Source organism: Pseudochaenichthys georgianus, chromosome 19 (genome assembly GCF_902827115.2).
Source record: "Pseudochaenichthys georgianus chromosome 19, fPseGeo1.2, whole genome shotgun sequence".
Classification (NCBI taxonomy): domain Eukaryota; kingdom Metazoa; phylum Chordata; class Actinopteri; order Perciformes; family Channichthyidae; genus Pseudochaenichthys; species Pseudochaenichthys georgianus.
This window is the reverse complement of record NC_047521.1, coordinates 9,732,586-9,752,508: the sequence shown is the minus strand read 5'-3', so window position 1 is coordinate 9,752,508 and position 19,923 is coordinate 9,732,586. Positions and strand designations below refer to the sequence as shown.

The 19,923-nt window shown below is 42.5% G+C and overlaps 1 protein-coding gene across 1 annotated transcript in view; it reads left to right on the top strand.

Annotated features, from left to right (window-relative positions):
- Positions 1 to 19,923, top strand: part of thrab (thyroid hormone receptor alpha b) — a 139,634-nt gene that overhangs the window by 20,717 nt on the left and 98,994 nt on the right. Inside the window, exon 2 of the mRNA XM_034107045.2 lies at positions 1,403 to 1,485. The gene's annotated coding sequence lies outside the window, so the exon portion shown is untranslated. The remainder of the gene's footprint in view (positions 1 to 1,402; positions 1,486 to 19,923) is intronic.

Sequence of the window (19,923 nt, the reverse complement as noted above, 5' to 3'; positions counted from 1 at the left end):
CTTCATTTGGCTAAAGGATTAGACCAGTGGTTCCCAAACGGTGTGCCGTGAGGCAAGTCCGGGTGTGCCGTGGGATTTTGTGACAACCATACGTTATTATTGCAATATACAACTACACAAAAATAATTATTTTTTAATTGACTATATCAGTACTTTGTAGGTTTATATGTACGTAATCTGCGCGACTTGCGCGTCCACATCTCCACGTGCAGTGCTGCATAAACATGGCTGAGTCAGCAATAACTTTCGAGGGGTGGAGGTATGCCCATTATTTTGAGTTCGTCCGAAGAATAGACAGGAATGTGACGGTGAGGTGCAAACTGTGTCCAGGCCAGAAGCTGTTATCCACTGCTGGAAACACCACGTCAAACCTCAACACACACCTGCAAAGAACACATGCTAAGGTGAAGCTACCGCACACGCTATTTGTTGTTTGTTTATATCACGTAGTCTGTTCTTCTTCTCTGTCTTCCGGTTGTTGCCTGTTTTGAATGACAAATACACACTACCGCCGCCTGCTGGAAAGGAAAGTTATTGCCACTCACGCATGCGCAGTTCGTACGTGCTCGGCGAGTAAAGTAACGAGTAAAGTAACGAGTTACGTTATGTAGATAGTAACGAAGTAGTGTAATATATTACTTTTTAAAAGTAATATGTAATATATTACTTTTTTAAAAAGTAATACATTTATAATTTATAATTTGTAGTTCAGGACCATGGACAATGCAGCTTCCTTGCATTGACAGTTCTCTGTGCTGAATTTCTGCTGAGTTTCCTTTTGCCTCATTTTTAATGTTGTGACCCGTCTGGTTTAAATGAGTGTGTTGCTGCTTTGATTAAGCCTAATTTGATAAAGTTTCAAATTAATTTCTGAAATATTTCGTAATATAGTTGTCTTTGTCACATTTTTATTTGGCATTAGTAAATAATTATGCACATTTACAGATGAGTGCATATGTACATGATATGAGTGATAACACGTGTTATAAGGGCTATTTTGCACAATAGGTGTGCCGTGAGATTTGTACTTGTCCTTTGGTTGCCTTGGGCACAAAACGTTTGGGAGCCACTGGATTAGACTACTAAGCCTTTTAGTGGTAAACTGGTCACATGCAAATCTAACATTGGTTTGCATATACAAGAAAACCTTGCACCTCCTTCGAGGATTTTCCTCTGGTGAACTCTGAGACTCCTCCCATGTCATCCCTGACTTGGCAGTGCATGCATGCATCAGTGGCCATGTGGATCTCCGTGTGCAGAGCTGTGGCTATCTGTAGGATTTGTCTATCAGGATCTATCCGTAAGCCTTTTCACTCCCGAGAGCATTTGGCCCGCTGGATGTTTGTCTTTTGTTGGCAAAGATGTCGAGGAATCACAGATTGTCTCTCTGATCTGATTACAGAGTTCCCTGAGAGCTACGTTTGGATGAAAGCTGGGATGAAATGTAAAGAAACAACGGCAGAGTAAAGACGACAGACCACCAAGGTAAGACATGTTTTCACAAGCTTTGAGCACACCTCTGGAGGTTGACATGTTTGCCACCAAGTCACACTATTTCTGTTTCAGCACATTCTTCATTAACTGAACCTACATCAGTCGGATCTGTGAGTGCGTGTCACGTTGATACCTTGTTCGTGTCGCAGAGTCAAAGGACTGGAGGGGAGGTGGGGCTAGTTTTATTTGTCCATGCTGGAGAACAGTGTCTCATTACCACAGGTGCAGATATCAGATCCTGTATGTAGAGTACATCTGAGCTGTACAGCATGTTCAGCTCACTCACATGTTGATCAGTGTCCCCTGCTTTTTGCCTGTCGTTTAGAACATGATCCAACCCAATAACCACAAGGCTTCAGCTCTCCATTCTGAGAGCTGTTCCTCGTCTTCACAGATAAGATGTATGAGCCCAGTTTCTTTGTCTGCCACCTGAGCAGCATCACGGGATCATATATAGACTGCAAGTTTGTTGTATTGTGCCAGCCTTAGTTTACAACTTAAATTTCACAATCTTTGCATGTTGTCATAGCTAGTGATTCTGAGTTGCAATCGCATACCCTTTTGGACAATCTTAACACATCCCACTTTGAGTATTCTCTACAATAACACTATGTATGTTGTGTTGTCTGAGCCCTCCGTCACCTCTGTGCAGCGGGGATAAACATGTCTGCCTCTAATCACTCGGGCTGACAAGGCAGTCAATGGACACACTGGAATTAGCCGGGTGCTGCAACAGATTTTTTGGAGCCAATCTTTCTTTCCATCTGCTGGCTGCGGGCCAGTGTGGCGCTGCACAGTTCACAGACCCCTGCAGCAGCAGTCAGCTCTCCTCCTGAAGAACGTTACCCTGCACAGTGATGAACTTGCACTTTTCCTCCGGCGTGGCCACAGTCTGGAGGCTAGCATGCCGTTCCACATTGACATCTCACACCTCTCGTTAACAGCAGTGTTTATGCTGATTTATGATCCTCTTCATGTTGCAATTCCATGATTTGTATCTGCACTCCAGGCTTCACGCTGAATAGGCAGATGTGCAGCAGTAACTGTTAAGGTGGGGTTTCTCAATACTTTACTCAATTCAGTCAAAGTCAAATGTGTTTGAATGTAACTCAAGCATTGAAGTGAGATCTGGAGTCACCTTTTCTTATCTTGGAAGGCAGTTGCAGTTTTTTGTGGCACTTTTGACTCATTAATATTAACAATGTGCACCTCAACATTGAGATGAAAAGGCATTTGAAATGATGATCAAATATATATCAGATGCACTGACGTAACAGCTGACACATTAAAGAAAAGGAGTAGCCGACTCACTTTTGCATACCTTCTTTTAACGAGGACGTGTTACACATGTGAACAGTCTGGATTCAGAAGCTGATAAACCGAAGTTATTGAAATGTGAATAAAAAACGTACTGGGAAATCCTGACACTTGTGTACCACAATCAACACAAGTTGTTTGTTGGCCTTTTTAAAACACAAAAGCACTTCTAATGTTATGGTGAGTGGGGCTTTGTTGTTTCTGGCCTAATGTATACACTGGCTTGCAGAGTTTCATTGTGGCATGTGGCAACATGTTACTTAGGGCTACACACATGATATGAATGATGAATGATGTTCTTAGACAATTAGCATGGCTGTTTTTGGTGTCACCCAAATGTTTTGTACACCTTACAGGAAGTTAGATCAACTTGTTTGAGGCTCAGGTTCGCACCACATGTAAGTGGGATTCTCTGAGGTGTGCACATTGGTTGATCTGCAACTACTCATAACACTCTTCTCTGTGCAGATATGTTTCCATAGTAACAACTTGATTAGCTGATATAGCTGCCATTTGTAGTCAAAGTGACAGTAATCAAACGTCACAAATGAATGTTTTGCACATAAAACAACACAATCCAAAACAGGACCTCACTCCAGTTATAGTCCGCTCACCTTTCTGATGTGCAGCGTGGGGCAACTTCCCATTAGCAATTAGCCGGCCTTGAGAGGCGAGTACATGAATCAAAACAAAGTGCTTTCTGTCAAACTGATGAGGTGAGCATGGCCGCTGCACCGGCACACACACGCCGCCCCCCTGCTTCTCAGGTGGCAGAGAGAACACGCTGAGCCACTCCCTTCCCATCTGTCATGCCCATCAGGGGAATCACTGCCTCGCTCTGACACACACAGACAAACACACACACCCCACCTGGACACACATTCACAGACGTAAATACAAACAAGCACACGCATTCATCAAACGGACAAATATGTACAAACATGCACACAAGCAAATACAAACACCGAGTCTGAAATCATTTGAATTCATACAAAGATAATCTGTGAGCTCTGCTGCCATGTACCTCCAACCGGGGAGCAGCGGGGGTGCGTAACGCAGCGCGGGCAAACAGAGTGGGCTGGAGCCAGGGGCCACATGACTTTGATTCTCCGACAGTTCGCCTCGCCACTTGGTTGGGTAATCCCAGCGCACGCTTTTGGACTGCTCCCGCACTAAACCCCAATTTCAATTTAGGTGAATTGAATTTCTCAAATGGCCACCCGAGCCCTGCCTGCTGGGGACCAACCGGAAGAAGGACGCTTTATGAACGTTAAAGCTGTGCAGAAGACGGACACAGCGACTTTTAAAAGTGAAAGCGTTACAGTCAGACGGATGTGAGCGCAAGCTGTCTCTATATTAATTCTTAATAACTTGCCTTGAGGCTCTCGGATGTCTAGAAAGAATATCGTTTATTTTTTTTAACTAATCCAGGGATTAATTCAGAAAGACAATTACAAAGCATGCTGCTAAGTGACATTTCCAGGAACAGAGGAAACAATAACTGAGTAATGTCTCAAGCTAATACCATTTTGAATGAGTTTGTCTCTGTGAGGTTGTGTTAATACTGTGATTGGTGGCTTTAGATCAACTGGGACGTGGTGTATGGTTCTGTGCGGCAAGTGCTTTCTGCTGTATGCTAATCTTGTTTCGTAGCGTAAACACACTGAAGCTGTTATAGTAGGTTGCCACGTAGTAGAGATGGAGGGGGCGGTGTTTTATGAAACTGTGCGGTTTCTTGGACAGTTCTCTCCTTCAATGAAAGGAAGTGGTTTTCCCTCTGCTCGCTGAACATGTTCCTCTTTTGTAGCTTTCTGTCAATACTCCACAATTTCATTCATTCTGACGTCGTGCTCTTCTCTATGAAACCCAAGCTTTCTGGGTTGTTAAGTAGGATCAAGTGGGAAAGTCCAAACCACTGGCATCAGTAAGTCAACAGTGTTTGTGTTAACATCGGTTAGGGCCGTCACATACCGATCTAAATGAGCTTTCAACGTTGATCGTCTCATTTTAAAAGCAGTGTCACGCTCCTACCAGTATGTTTTAGCCTTTTAGCTTACAGGTGGTATTTTGCAGATGAACACACTCAAGATATTTGACACAAATGATTTCTGCCATCGAGGTTCCTTTTTTTGTTTTTAGTAGTCATGAGATTTTAAATAGATTATTGAAACGATTCCATTTGGGATTGGTTTGTTACATTCCCAAAAAACACGATAAATATATCACATTTATTGCCAACATAAACAATTAATAATAACATCTTCACGTGCTAATAAAAAAAAAGGACCGTAAAAATCTATTGGAATGGTCGATGTGTACAGTAGTCATGGTAACGATTGCCTACCTTTCCGAGCTGTGTTTTAATTGAACTGGAGCTGATGGTGCTGCAGGGTGAGAGGCTGCAGCCAGATACGTTATGGTTTCCAAAGACTCGAGGTGTTGTGCCTTCAGCAGACGCTTAGCTGTTCTGTTAATTGCTTTTTTTTAAATCACGTTTGGCTGCTTTTCAGTTATAGAGCCCTCAGGATTTTAAATATCCATTAACCACACCAAACCCTTTGGAAAGGGTTTTATTAGTTCAATTAAAATACAAAAATAAAGATTCACTTAACAGAATCTTTAAAATAAAGCATTCGGTTCAAACAAAATGGACATATTTCATCGCTTGGTATTTCATGTGCGTGTCTGAGATACTTGTGACATTCAGACGGTCCTAAGAAAATGTCAAGGCGCGTTTGCACAAAAGATTGAAAAAAAGCGAAGCAAGTTGCAGTGTGAACGTCCGACCCTCTGACTGCTCCGTCACCTCTGTGATCACAGCTCAGCGATATGAAACATGTGCAGGTTCCATCCGCCCCTATGACTCGCTGGCTGCTGCCACCGCTCCTGTCACACATCCAACTGGAGATCAGGGTGTGAAACAGATATGATTGTATCAAATACTCTCTGGTTTCTGATTAACAAAGAATGACTTCTTGTTGCAAACCAGACTGGACGCTTTGTTCTAAGTTACCCATGTTCACTGGGAGCTCCTGTTTCCTGACAAAGCAGTGACGGATAGTCCGACGGGAACATTTTCCAGGTTCTGTAGACACAATACCTTTTTCTCCCTCGCTGTACACATGGAATCGAGATAGCAGGATGTTTATATGGATCCTTATCTTTGGTCGTTATTGTAAATGGAAGACGCTACCTGGTCCTGGCGTGAGCAGCTGTCGAGCTCTAAACCTATGATGGCAGTAACACGTTTCCGACGTCTAAGGGGATCGAATAACGCTCCACTTTGTTATTGCCGGGCATGATGGGGCATCTGATATAGATGGTAATGAAACTTTTTAATTGAAGCCGCTGTGTTCAGGACCTTGCTGGTAATCACATCATGGTAAAGTGTCACGGCCGGCGCCTGCAGTGCACATTAAGGTGACTGTCAAGGTCATGCATTAGATTATTCCCATCCACACCTCTGTGTGGCCATCTGTGGGAAGACGTGTGAGTTTAAGGGCTTGTTTTGCAATCTTTTTGTATATTTACATGTATTGCTTTTGTGCTCCGACAGCATTTAAAGTGTACATCAGGATGATATTAATATGGTGTTGGTATAAGGATATTATTATACCATAATTATATTTTTTAAATATTTATAATAAATTAAGTATAAATGTCAAACTGCGATAGTTAGTTGACTGACAGATTGATTAACCTGCATTAATCATTGTTAAACTCATATTTCAAAAACAACAATAACACAGTTTTCTGATGTTTTAAAGATCCGGCAATGTATTGAAAGATAATTTACAGCTGTTATAAGCTTGGAATAATTGTTATTTACTGCACTATATTATAATTTGTCCAATCTAACTGCTTGACTGCTAAGCTTTTATAAAAAAAAATATATATATTTTTTATTTCCAGACATTTTAAGGGTGTTTTTCACAATTTTCTGTCCTTTCTTTAGACTTGAAAATCAAGCAAGCAAAAGAAAAAATATTTAACCCACTATCAAAATGACGGTTAATTCAAATTGTAATCAAAATCTAATCGATTTGTATTTAATATATAAACATATCGTTATTGTTGTCCTTAAGCTGTTGTCATCTCTATGATTTTTAAGCGCAACCAGATAATCAGTCACTATTCATCAGCAGGGGCTTAGTTTCAACAAGTACTTGACATCAAAATAGGTCACTGCCCTCCAAAAACAACCCCTATGCGGTTATAATCTGATGCCCCTATCGGAAGGAAAACATGTTTTTTGTGTTGACCGTTACAAAAAACATTCATATGAGGGTTCCCGGAAGTGCAGTCAAGGATTGTGGAAAAGAAAGGCAGAGTTCGTGGGAAAGAAAAGCACCAAAAGGTATTATCGCATTTTCAAATCAAACACTATGATAAACAAATCAACAATCAGGTGGAAACTGAAACACCAAGGCACTGTTTAACTACAGTCCATTTCTGACCGCTCATACTGCATGTCACAATAATAACACATAAATGAATTAAACTATCCACACACGTAATGATCAAGGGTAAAAGAAACTCCCGCTGACTTTAGGTGATGGACAGGATGTGATGTGACTCCGCTGTCCCGGCCGGATGCTTTGTCGTTATATTTGAACAACGTTTTCGGTGAGGACATTCTGTCTTTGTCCTGTGTGTAATTACCATAAATACAGAAGGACTTATGCGGGCTAGTGCTTTCATCTTACCATTGAACTCAAGTTTCAGGAAATCCTAAACTGCTGATAACCGTGCATGCAGTGAGTCGCTTCATGTGGAGCGTCTTGTGAGCGAGCCTGATGAACCCCCCCTAGATATAATGCTGCATACATCCGGTCACGCTGGTGTGAGGACGGAGAGCAGTTCTGGGTATACTTGTCATGTAGAAGTTCCTACAGTCATAAGGTGCCACATTCTTGCAGGACATGTTGTCCCTCTTGGTGTCTCCTCCCCCTGCTTAATCTTTCCCCAAGGTGCTTTAAGTTGAGGCGCAGAACAGGTGCAGCAGGGAGTGATAGGAACACGAGTTCCTGCGCAGACAGTTGGGCCCCGCCACATCGTATATGTCATATACAGTCCAGTCTGCCACTGCCTGCATTCACATGGAAAGGGAACACAGGTTCAAAGTACTCGCTAACTTGTTTTCTTGGCTGTGCCCTGGTTCTGTTTGCTCAGTCTCGCCCTATCAGGGCTCAGCTGTTAAGGATTATGGATAAAGGCACCATGTATGGCTCACTAAGACCTCACAGGGTCTTTCACCCTCTCGCTGAGGACAGGCGAACTGAGCGTCTGCCGGTTTACAAGTTTAATGAGCGAAACATCGGCGCAGATAAGTGGCTCTGTACAGTACGGCATGTCTTGGTCGGAGGTGAAGTAGGACACGCTCTGAGAGAGGGCATGTTAGAACATGCTTGCTCATGCTGTACTGTACTGGGTGTTTATGACTGCATATGGTCAGGTATATGTATCTGCGCTGAGTAGGATCTGATAGTGTGCACCCTGGAGGGCGATAATCTCAACCCATAGCTGCGGGTGCAAAGGGTCGGTGTTCATTTCAAAGCTCTCTCTCTGGCCCAAGAAAGGTTCTCTTTGTGGCCATCGGCACCTCTCTGAGATGCCAAACAAAAGCCCCTTTTCTGTGTCCAGCATGTTTAGTGTTATGTCCAAATTGCTGTAAACAAGGCTACAAAGCTCTGGATACAGTGCACATACTGTAATGAAGAACAGACTGCTATTCCTAGAGGCGCAAAGACACAGAAAAGAAGAGAATAAACACAATGAACAGAAACATTTGAGACGGACAAGAGGGCAGACATGAAGGGAGAGTGGTGGGCAGCATTTACCAGTTAGAGAAGAGCATTCCAGCACTTTTGTTGTCGGGCTACAACTATTCCAGTCCTCCTACTCCTTCGCCACACAATTGAAGTGAACTTTAGAGGACTCCAATAAAGGTGGAGAGGAGGCGAGCGCATGAAAGCGCCCGGGGTTAGGAACGCTGGCCGGCTGCAGACAGTGGACACTCTTTTACTGTAGCTCTCCACGTGGTCCCAACGGTTAGTTGCACTATGACACATAACTTTGGTTTTCATTTCAATCTTTATTCTTAATATTCGTACAGAGGTTTGCTCGTATAGCATTAATTTCCTGATTTATGGAACGCTTTGTTTCTAAAAAACACGGCATATGTATTGTTTTATAACTGTTGACAGAATGCTCAGATTAATAGAGCAATACAAAAGATGACTCGGCTGGAAATATATGCAAATGATTGCATATATTTGCCTATTTAAACAAAACATTTCAGAAAACGTGTAGAAGAGTCCTGTCTTGAAACTTGTAATACAACAACACTTCCCTTGTGTCTTGTCTAAGAGGGGGGAAACGCTTGGTTTGACAGAATGTTTTAAACTTTGATTTAAGATAAAGACCCCATGCATCCAGGTGAAGGCCTGCACAAACATGTAAAGCACGTTTAAAATGAACGTGTTCTCCTCCTCATCGCAGCAGGTAGAGGGAATGGGTACAGGAATGTATCGGCCCTCCTTTTCCTAATGTGTGTGGATGAGTTCCAGATCAGCGAGCCGCGTTCTGCACCCTCTCATTAAAGACGCCATTCTAAAAGCTATCGGGCCCGTTATAACGTGCCATGACGAGTTAGAGCCCCCCCTACTGCGGGCAGAGGTCTCAGAGCGTATCCTACTTTACCTCCGACCTATATGAACTATATAGATCATATAGAATACACTTCCATTTGTATTTAACTTCAGCATTAAGTTTGACAGCATGAGTTATCGTGTATAATATCACAGCGATACAGAAGCCAGTACTAAGGCCAGACTCATATAACCATACGTATTCATCCCAAAGGACTGAGGGTCTTACTGGTGTGTGTGTGTGTGTGTGTGTGTGTGTGTGTGTGTGTGTGTGTGTGTGTGTGTGTGTGTGTGTGTGTGTGTGTGTGTGTGTGTGTGTGTGTGTGTGTGTGTGTGTGTGTGTGTGTGTGTGTGTGTGTGTGTGTGTGTGTGTGTGTGTGTGTGTGTGTGTGTGTGTGTGTGTGTGTGTGTGTGTGTGTGTGTGTGTGTGTGTGTGTGTGTGTGTGTGTGTGTGTGTGTGTGTGTGTGTGTGTGTGTGTGTGTGTGTGTGTGTGTGTGTGTGTGTGTGTGTGTGTGTGTGTGTGTGTGTGGGGTAAACTTTGTTCAGTATTTGGCCCCTTTGTCAGATTGGACTGGTAGACTGAACATTTTTTTTTTCTATCTCTGAATACTAAAGTTATTTAGTTAGTTTTCCAATGAAGTTAACATATTTACATGTGGATTTGTTTGACAAAATGCTATTGTTTGTACTTTATCCACTTCCAGAGCTGCCATTTACTATAATAATAATACACTTTTTTTTTTACTAATATGGACATTTTGTGATTTATATATGGTTCATGTTAACAGTATATTGGGTTCGGATATTCAGAATTTTTTTTTTTTTCCCAATGTTGCATTTTAGTTTTAAACATGTGGGAGATGCCAAAAATGATTCTGGTAAAGGAACATTCTTTGGACATGTAAACAACACACACACACATCTCAGTTTTTAGTTTTTTTTTAGGGCATTTTGCAGTTTTTCAAGAGGCTTGAAGGAATGAAAGAGGGATGCTGTGTCCACCGGAGAAAACAAATAAATAAAATGTCACGGCAGTATGTCAAAGGCAATATCATTTCATCAATTTTCAGTAGCCATGTAGAAAAGCTATGTCTGAATGTTGTCTTTAGGAAATAAGGCAACAAAAACCTGAATATTTTGAGCATGTTCATGTATCTGAGTGGGCTAGCCTAGACCTTCGACCTCTCTTCAAACTGCCAGTCCAAGCAAGGCTGCTAAATTCATATCTATCAAATGCCATGTCTGTAATGTTCCTGTGACCTCACCACCTTATCTTTGTACGAAGCCTCAACCTGATCGAATTTACATTTGGCTGTTCCTATAACATTATACAATTTTCAAACGTTTGCCTTTAGGCTGAAAAACAGAGGAAAGACTTGTTCTGTCGTCCTCTAGATACAAAGCAGTGAGGTGAGCTCCCAGAGCTATTTCCCTGGGTTTCTGTGTGACGGCTGTGAGCAATGAAACCCAATTGTTATATCCCTAGGGAAATGCAGGAGGACTAGATTGTAAAGTAGAGCTGCTTTGGACAGCAGTTATTTTCATTTTCTGAAAACCTGCTGATAATCTTCCTGATGAAGTGAGTCATTATTTGGGCCGTTATTTTGCCGACTAACTATACTAATACTCAAATATATATATCTTACTACAACAGAAACGGATAGTTTTAGGAAACATTTTCCGGCTGCACTTGTTAGATATGTTTTAGTTTAAAACTTTAAAACGATAAAGCCTGATAACCCCAGGTTGCCTTTGTTCACTATTTTAAACGGATGAAGGATTTAAGTCATTGGAAGTCTGGATCTTAAGATCGGGGTCAATGCTAACCGGTAGCATCTGACGGCAATGGACTCAACCAAACTCCATGTTGTGTTATTGTTTTGATTTAGAGACCCCTAGTGGAAGACACTTACATGTTGTGTGTTTAACTTTGAAAGACTTATTTGTAATACTGCAAATTCCCTTTAATGTACTGTACTACATCATCTTCTGCAAAGTGACTTCCTCATGAGTCCCTTTATTCATCCCAGTCTTTATATCCTTGTATAAATCACCTGCTATATTTGTGTGCTTTATTGTGACTATTTGTGTCCGTCTGTCTGTTTGTAACCTTAAATGTCCTTGTGTTATGTCTCAACTGTGTCCCTGTGTGCCTGCATGTGTGCGCGCCCAAGGCTGTGTGAGTCCATGTGTGTTTGTGTCACCGGGGGCGACTCCTCCAGTCTACATAACTCCAGCTCTCCATAGGCTCATGCATACAGGAGTGGGAGACGACTGCAGGAGCACGCCCGGGGATGTGGTCAGGAGAGCCTGTGTTTTATGGGACATACTGTACTGAGCTGCGCCGCTGCAGCAAGGGCACTATAAATAGAAGGTGCTGATAAAGAGAGAAAAAGAAAAAAAAGGGTCTCTGTGTGAAACGTACTCACGGAGCCGGTTCCTGTTTGAACACTCAGCCAGGAGCTACAGGATCACTGCAAGTCCAGGCTGAGCTAAAACCAACACTAAGGTACATACAAAGCATATAACCACACATTAAAAGGAGCCGTATTCCAAGATGTATGTGTTTATATTGGGGGTTAGGGTTCGGCTGTCAAGACTTGTATTTATGATTTGCATCAGGGAAGTATCATGCAATAACTGCAGCCACATCTGACGGCATCATGGAGGTCTCATATGGCGCGTTTCCACTGCAGGCCTCGCTCGGTTTGGTTAGGCCTTATTAGGCCCGGCTCACTTTAATGCTGCGCTTCCATTACAGTTTAGGAACTGGGGCAGTTACTATAGTAACGCAGTGTAGGCGGAGCCGTGACGTCATCTTCAATGAGAGCCCCAGAAAAACAACACAGCCGTTAGCTCTTAGCACTCAGAGCTCACAGCTCCTCATATCTGTTCAGAAACTTGACAACACTTAAACAAGTACAAACCACAGACTGCCTGTGTCATGGCGAATACAGTCGCTGGTTTATTTATGTCTGTATAGGCCGTTGTTGTGAGTGTGGACGGTCGGAGCGTATATAACGTTAGCTTAGCCAAGCTCCATTTAGAAAACACGCATTTTAAAAGGGTTTTTCGCCTGCCGTCTGTCTGCAGACTTGTCAAAGCATTAATTAATGGTTTTTACTAACCGGTATCAGTATGTTGTTACTTCGGCATCATTTTGAAACGTGTATTACAATTTAATCACGGTCAAATATGTTCATCTTGTTGTAGTTGTAGCCCCCTTGCCAGCGATTCTCTCTCTAGTTTAGCATACTCAGCCCGGCTCAGCCTGGTTGTTCCTGGCCCTAGAACCACGATTTAGTCGGGCCAGAAAAAAGGTGAAAAAGTAGCCCCGGGCCAAAACTAGGCCAAGTGGAAGCGCAACCAAAAACGGGCTCGGCACGCTTAAAGCGAGCTACCCGCTGCAGTGGAAACGCGCCATTAGAGAGCCGCCAGTCTGCAAACATGGCTCAGGTTGATCAATGTGTCTAGGAAAACAGAGACGCGTGTTTCACATTGCTGCTGTGAAATGAATTAGTGTTAAACCTGTACAGTTTGATAGGGTTGGAGTCTTTCCAAAAGTAGGTGACTGTAGCACAGTGAAACCCTGCTCTTGACTCTTTAACAGAAAGAAACCTGTGGAAAACCTACACTAACACAACATGCATGAATGTCTTTTTTAAAAAGAGCATTGAACTTGCCCGAGGATAATCCGACCAGATTGAAATAGTGTTTGATCATTTAGAGATTAAAACAGCAAAGAAGTCGGCAGCATGATGCGTTAACAAGCAGCAGCAGAACAACACCTTTTTATTCTGCCCTTTACAGTTCACGCACTCTCACTTCGAAAAACACATTTTCTGCAGTTGATTATAGCTGATGGCGAGTGCACTCTGGTATTTTATATATATATATATTGTTGTGTTCTAATAATCTTGCACTTTTGTTCATTTTGACGTTGTATCTGGCTTCTGTTTTGCAACCACTGGTGACTGATCTCTTTCAGGCTAGAAGGCTGTAATTGAGTTTAATTGATGTAGCAAGAATAAATACATAATGGTGCACCCTTTACCCTAAACACGCTTTATAAACCTAAATAGATCCGCAAAGACTAGTCAACAAAAACTAATTTTGATAATTTAATAATTGATAGAGCGTGAACTAACTTTTCATCCAAAAATGCCAGAAAAAGCTGATTTGAGCTCTGAAATATAGAGATTTGCTGCTTTGATGTTTTTAATGCTATTATATTGAGACTGACAAAACAATACATTTAAAGATATCCTCTTGGAGTTTCATAAACTGGATTTTTTTAGTAAAAAATAAACCAATCATCCAATGAATGAATGAGTTGAAGCCCTCATTCAGAAAACGTCATCTGCATCAGAATTAATTTGGTAACAATCATCCCAAATGAAATCAACACAGTGAGTTGTGAAGTAAGACAAAGACATGTGTGCATGATACACGTGTTGGAATGCAGCCTTCATAGCTGCTGAAGCAGTCGGCTGAATGTTTTCGCAAAAGCACGTTTTCTGGTTGCTGAGCAACAGAAATGAAAATGGACTCAACCCTGCTGTGGGTGATTCTTTTTCAGGAAGAGGAGTTTTGTAGGTTCTCAAACTAATTGTTTGCCATCTGATCCAACAGGTCCTAGTGAGGCTTACATGGATGGATGAGGGCGGGGAGCAATGTTTGCTTAGCCTAAGGTAAAGGGGAAGAAGGATGAAAAGCATATGGTCGGCAGGAGGGAGCTGTAGCTCTCGCCCGCAGATCCTCCACCTTCCTCTTATTATAACGTACAAAGCAAGATTCAAGCCGTTCAGTCCTTCACTACGAAAACATGGACTTTCCTTTTGACCCGGGAAGTGTGCCTCTGCCCTATTATTCCCCTTCAAACAGAATGCTCTCCTTCAAGCTGCTAATACATATTGAAGAGATTTATCTCCCAGATGCAATGACTTTGTGAGTGAAGATCTAGTGGCATCGCCCTACAGTATGAATGAGCAACCTGAATGTTTACTCACTGCTCCATGAGGCATTAGGAGACATGATACATGTCCGCATTCCCAATGCCGTGCACTTCCTTTTTTACACGTCTGCACATTCAGCGCTTGAAGAGGCTATATCCTCGGCTGACCGGCACCGTAACCTGTTTTATGACCTTGTTTTTCTTCTATTTTCAGTCTCCTTGCGCCGTTCGCACACTCATCCTTTTTCCTGTTCTCCCGTGTCTCACATTATTTTATCATGTGCTGTCATGCTATAGCACTCTTTGAAGTACATCCTTAACACACACATTGTTACAGAACTGTAGGATTTTTTTTGTTTACCCCCCTGCACACACTGCACCCCTAAAGTTCCCATTTGGAGTTCTCCTCTTCCCCCATTCCATGATCCAGTTTCACCATAGCAACATCAGCACGTCTGCTCTCTCTCTCTCTCTCTCACACACACACACACACACACACACACACACACACACACACACACACACACACACACACACACACACACACACACACACACACACACACACACACACACACACACACACACACACACACACACACACACACACACACACACACACACACACACACACACACACACACACACACACACACACACACACACACACACACACACACACACACACACACACCCTTTTTCCCTCTTTTATTTCATACCCTAGTTCTGGGCAGGTTTTTTTATGGCTCCGCTCACTGTGTTCCTTCAGGAATTTTGGCCCAAGTTCTAAAATCCTAAATCAACTACAGGCTGCTCCAGCACCCTGGGCCCCTCCGCTCCGCGTCTGTCACCCCACATGTTGACCCCAGGGAGTGTTTGTGTGTGTGGAAATGGAGCTGACAATCAGACCACTGACAACCTGTCCCAAGAAGGTTTTGCTGACAGTTCCGTAGCTTTCCCCCCCACACTTTCCCTCCTCCATGTGTATTATTTTCTCACTCTTTAACTTCCAGTTTGTCTTACTGTTGTCATTATCTGATATATTGTCCGGCAGGTGCCTACTCTCAATTGTTGATTTTGTGTCCGTCCCCTTTAAATCTCTAAATCTTGCACATGTTCAAAAAGGTTAATACATAACATTGGAGACATAGGTTATTACAGCTGGTTAAACATGGCAACATAGTCAAATGAATACAACATTGACAAGAGGAGAAAAACATGTTAAGAGAGTGTTAAGACATAACTAGAAAATGCATTTCCTGCAGAAAATGCGTGCGAATGCTGTAAACTGTGAACATGTGTGGCTGAATTTAGCTGAAAATGCAGAAATGTGAAATGATTTGAATCAAATTGTTACAGCTCAAATGCATTGCAATGACTTCCATGTTAAAAAAAGAGTTTAAAAAGCTGAATATTTCAAAAAGTATGAAATATTTTTAAAAGGTTGAAGGTTTCCCATCGATTCCTGAACAGGCTGAATAGTTTAATATTTGAATGGTTTCTGTAGCTGAAAGTAAGCTGAAGTTATGGAGAGCCAAAGTGTTGGCTGAAATAATAATAAGGGGAAGAATAAAGAATGGAAGAACTATAGGGGAATGCTGTAAACAGCTTTCGCACTAAATAACTATTTTTTATTTGTAACAATAACTCAAAGCAAAGCATTTTTAAATCCCCATTGCTGTGTCAGATACCCCAGTTATCGAAAGTTCAGTATTCACCATCATTGTAAAAGAAAAAAAATCCTATTATGTCTGCCAAATGTTCCAAAACTCATCAGGGTTATTATTTAAAGTTTAGAACGCCACTTGAGAAATCCCATAGCTGCACTATTTTCCAAGGCTATACATCATTTTGTCTCGAACGTGAAGTGAAGAACTGTGAATGTCTTGAGGTCAGAAAGCCGTCGGAGAAAGTTTTGTTTTGTGTTCCCCGGCCTCACTCCACTTGTCTGTGATTGTTCCAGAGCTCAGCCCTGCTCCGTTTCTCTTTTTGAGAAAGGAAAGAAGAGAGTCGCGTGGAAATACATTTGTTCTACAGATGTTGTCTATCCTGGGGCCCAAAGCGTACTCGATCAGAGGATCGCTTTCTCTTCCTCTCTTCATCTGTGGCCCCTCATGACTGAACAGCATTCCCTTTACCTCTGCATGACCCTCTATTCTCATCTCCTCCGTCCCTCCTTTTTCTCTCCAATACATCATGTCTGTGTGGTCTACACTGATTCAAAACTGCTTTTCATTCCATGACTGCGCTGTCCTGGTGTGATGCTAAGATCTGCTCTTGTCAACAAGAGGGCCCCCCCTTTACTCTGCTTTAGTTTGGGGTCATACGACTTAGTGTGCATAGAGCTGCCCAAGACAGCGTTTAAGTGTTTTTGTCCATGTGTGAGATCTTCAGATGAAAAGCCTGTTGCATATTAGTCCAGTGATTTAGAGAGTTTGGCTATGGCGCCAATCTCACCCCCTCCCGCCTCGCTCCTTCGCCCCTCCATAGAGAACGCCTTTGGTCGTCCATTGTGTTCGGTCTGGTTCTGATTCCCAGCTTGGTGGCTCCTCTGGAGGAGGGGAACACATGTGCAGAGCGGATGTGTTGTCTCGCTCCGTTCGCAGCTCACCAACTCTCACTGTCACGATGAAAGCATAATATGTTTAACCGCCTTGTGTGTGTTATGTCACTGCAGACGCGCTTTGCCTCCGCCTGTAAACACTTACTGTACATTTGAGTAATTCTCATCTGCATTTAAAAATAGCATCGGGTTTAACCCCCAGGCGACAAACTAAAGTAAAAAAAGACAGAAAGCTCTACTCTTACGATTTCCATACTTTGAATGGGGACTGCATTCATTTAGCGTTTCACAAAGGCCTCAAACATAACAAGGAGAGGGATTGAAGAGAGTGTTCTTGGCTTGATGGGCTTTGGACATCACAAGTTTTCTGTCAAAGCCCATCCTTTGTTACAGTGAAGTGATCCTCGTTTCTGTTTCCAACTGGTAAAGCTTTCCTAATCCATACGTCAACCCATTCCATTCACCCTGAATGTAACTCTTGTGTGTGTATCCAGTCAAAGCCCATTGTGGTGTATATCGTGAAGGCCAAACTTGTGTGACAGACCTTTCCTAACTTGTTTAGGAATCACGTTTTCCCCCCCATCAGTATTGCATTACAAGTTGTCCAGTTCCAACTGCTGTCTTGGGTTCAGTTGCCCTATAGAGCAGCTTTTAGAAGAGTGTGTGCTCCTAGTACAGACCTCTGGACTGCTGCATGCAACTTCATCCAGCTATTCATATAAAACATGTGTAATGCTCATTGAAGGCTCCCAGTCTGAGACAAGTCAGGATTAAGAATGGCAACATCTAACATAGCTTACTAGCCACCTAGCTACATCAATGGGAAAAGGTGTAGACGGTAAAGAAGCAAGTCAAAGCAAAAAAACATAACCTTCATGTCTCTTATTACTGATTTCTTCAGGCAAAGCAAAAATAACCTTTCTGCCAACCACAAATCCGCTAACATGAAAATGTCAGACTTAAAGATTGAAATCTAAGAAACTGGCAGTTCCTCCTTATCATCAGGCAACACAAAAGCCCTTTACACTGCAGTGGAAGCCGTGGCATCAGGCAGAAGTCCTTTAGCTGTTCTGCCTCCATGCGTTTGAGCTGTTATGTATTCATGCCAATTACCACAGAATGTCCTCCAGGGCTGCTGTGTTGATGTCAAACCCTCTGGAAGACATTAAAGGCCCTGATCACTTTAACATTCTTCAGCTGGAAACTATATAACTATTTCATAGTGTCAAATGAATGTATATTAGATTAGCTAGTTATTCAAAATGTAGAAACTTGAGTGCCATCACACATGCCAACAGAGCAGGGATCTCAGAAAGTCTTTCCCCTTTAGCACAGATTCTATCACATTAGATCATACAGCGGTCACAGCTCCAGTTCTCTGAGCACAAAAGGTGCGCATACAGTTACTAACACAAGGAGTATCGCACTGCTGGAGATACCTTAGCCAGCCAAGACACAGTAACCCATATGTTGAGCAATCAATAATGTACCATGTCATGGCATCAAGTCATCTGTTGAGGGGAAGATCACCAGCGCTAACACAGCTTTTTCCCTTTGAATCTTAGCTCAATGAAGACCTAATGAAAGCAGATGGGCAGAAGTGAGTGTTGCATCTTGACTGGACGTGGTTGGTTAGCAGTTGTTCTACCTTCCCCCCTGCACAGTACTGTATCTGTGCTGCGGCCGACATCACTGCTGCTCTCGCTCTGGTTTAAAAAAAAAATGCAACAGCGGCGGCACATGTAAACATCAAATAATTTGGCAGAGTGATGAGTCGCAGTGCGAGGCTTCACAGCAGTGTTGCTATTTCCTGAACTTATGACAAAGTCAATATGAGTCCAGATCAGCTGGGAACATGTAGCTGCTGTTCATTCATTGAGCTGCAGCTAAGCTCCACATGTCTCTCAGCAGCTGGGACACCGTAAACTAATACTCCTGTGTTTACTACAGACTTTATTTACTTTACTCGTGTGTATTTTTCAGTTCTCTTTATATCTAATGAGATACTGCTATTACAGGAAATGCTCCAGAATTTGATCCAAGTGGTTTTATTTACCAACTCAGGATTCCTATGCTTGTAACACGTTGTCGTTTTGCACAAGCCTAACTGGAAATCCATCCATCTTCTCCCGCTTATCCGTGGTCGGGTCGCGGGGGCAGCAGTTCCAGCAGAGAGCCCCAAACTTTCTTTTCCCTGGCGACATCAACCAGCTCTGACTGGGGGATCCCAAGGCGCTCCCAGGCCAGCGAAGAGATATAATCCCTAACTGGAAATGTAAAACAAAAACATATTACATTCATGCGGAACGACAATGGCATTGTTTTCGTTTGTAGGGCTGGTTATTATTATTATTTTATTTTATTCCTCCTTTACCAGCTGCAACATTAAGGTGATGAGCACATCAATAATTATAATACAATAATATATATATTATTCTGTTATTGTTTTATTTAACACTGTAACCACCAAATGAATGAAAATAATGTTTTTGTAAAAGAGAGAGAGAGAGAGAGAGAGAGAGAGAGAGAGAGAGAGACTGAGAGAGAGAGAGAGATAGAGAGACTGAAGAGAGAGAGAGAGAGAGAGAGAGAGAGAGAGAGAGAGAGAGAGAGAGAGAGAGATAGAGAGAGAGAGAGAGAGAGAGAGAGAGAGAGAGAGAGAGAGAGAGAGAGAGAGAGAGAGAGAGAGAGAGAGAGAGAGAGAGAGAGAGAGAGAGAGAGAGAGAGAGAGAATTGCTGGACCTGCAACTGTTGCACAATGCAATGTCATGTTTTAGTACACTATGTACTGAATGTTAAACATGTTCTGTACATAGCGGGTCGGCATTAATGTATGGAGCAACGCTAAGACAAACAAGGGTGCGTCAGCTCTACATGGCAAAGCACTTGGTGTTTTTCGATCATGCAGCAGGTGTGCTGTATAAGAATGTTATCTTTGGATTGAG